Raw genomic sequence first — 1,877 nt, forward strand, 5'->3', positions numbered from 1 at the left:
ACACAATAAATCCTGTAATATAGAAGGAAAATTAAGCAAATAAAAAGGTTTTCAGGAGAAAAAAGAAAAAAGAAAGGTTAAAAGTTAAAACCTCAATGAATCAAATTTAAGCCAAAATAAAAAGCATCACTAAGATTGAACAAACTGAAGAAAGTAAAAAATAGAGAACAAAATCATCAAAATGCTACATTTAACTTTAGACAACCAAGAAACCAGACGAAATAACTCACAGGACACAGGAATGGCCAAAGATAAAAAAAAACTAAAGGCACAGAAATTATAGCAGAAAAGTTCCAAAGTTTAGAGAAAAACAGAAAACCAAAAATAATAGGCATTTGGAAACTCAAATATACATAATAGTGAAAATATTTCCTCAAGATATCATAGTCACGATGTCAAAAGTACAAAGGGAAAATAATATTAATAGCTTTAATGGGGAAAATGCCAACTCACCTACAAAGACAAACATAATAATGGCACCCAATCTTTCATCAGCAACTCTGAAATCTTGAAGAACATGGAATTATATATTTTGAGTCCTGAAAGTAAATAACTGATCATTGAGATTGGTATATGCAATGCGGGAGAGAGATGACTCAGAACATAGTATAATGACATACATGTTTTTAAAAAGCTATAACAAAACTTTTTACTTATTTTGTATACTAACTTGAAATGAAGAGACAGCCTAAAGAATGGGAGAGAAGTCTTTGCTACACATGTGACAGGAGTAATAATTTAGAATATATGAGAAGTTCAAGCTGGGCAGCAGTGGCACAAGTCTTTAATCCCAGCACCCGGGAGTAGAGGCAGAGCTCTGAGTTTGAGGCCAGGTTGGTCGCCAGAGTGAATTCCAGGACAGTCAGAGCTGTTACACAGAGAAACCCTGTCTTGTAATAATAATAATAATAATAATAATAATAATAATAATAATAATACAGTAATTAAAAGTGAACTACATAGTATGACAAGTAGTTGAAAGAAACAAGCCTTTAGATATTTAAAAATATTTGAATGTTTTACAATAATGAATTCAGAATTTTTAAAGGTGAATAAATATCTATCTTAGAAAAATAATTACTGCAATTTTTCAACAAACGTACATTGCTGAATACATTTTGTTACTAATACAGTTGATGAATTAATAAAACACCAGACTCCCATATTTCTCTCTGTCTAACTTATTTTTAGTGTTGTTTATGTTATTTAAAATTCAACCATGCTAAATAATGATTGGCCATGGACATAAACATTATAAACACCAAATAAAATCAGTAGTCATAAAACCATGCCTATTTACTTCCTCTTGTCCTGAGCATAAGTTATTACAAATGGCCAATAAATATAAAAAGAACAATACTTCTCATACTATTCTATAAAATAGGAAAGGAGGTAACATTACCAAATTCATTGTGTGAAGCCGGTATTACTGTAGCACCAAAAAAACAAAGAAACACATCAAAAGGATCCCCAAACAACCATTACTCTTGGTTGCCCAACAGAATTACACTGTAAGATCCTATTTCTGAAGAAGCCTATGGATACTGGACACACTTTGGATACAGGATGGAACCTAACTGAAAGCTTCCTCCATACTGACTAGCATCCATAGTGCTGGATAGTGTTCTGCAGGTTGCTGTGGAGGAGAAAGGTTATCAACAGTCTTACCAAGCTATGTATCCTATGTGTCACAATACTGACCAGCCAGGCAAAATATTCCTACAGATGCAATAGTGGCATTAGTGTTCTGGTGATAATCAATCTTTCTGATTGTATTGAGGGAAAATACACATTTGATACTATAAACCTGGTCAAAAGTCTATAGATAGAGAGGTCCAGGCTGGAGAGATGGCTGTTCTTCCAGAGGTCATGAGTTC

This window comes from Acomys minous (genome assembly GCF_964271855.1).
Source record: "Acomys minous genome assembly, chromosome: 7".
NCBI lineage: Eukaryota > Metazoa > Chordata > Mammalia > Rodentia > Muridae > Acomys > Acomys minous.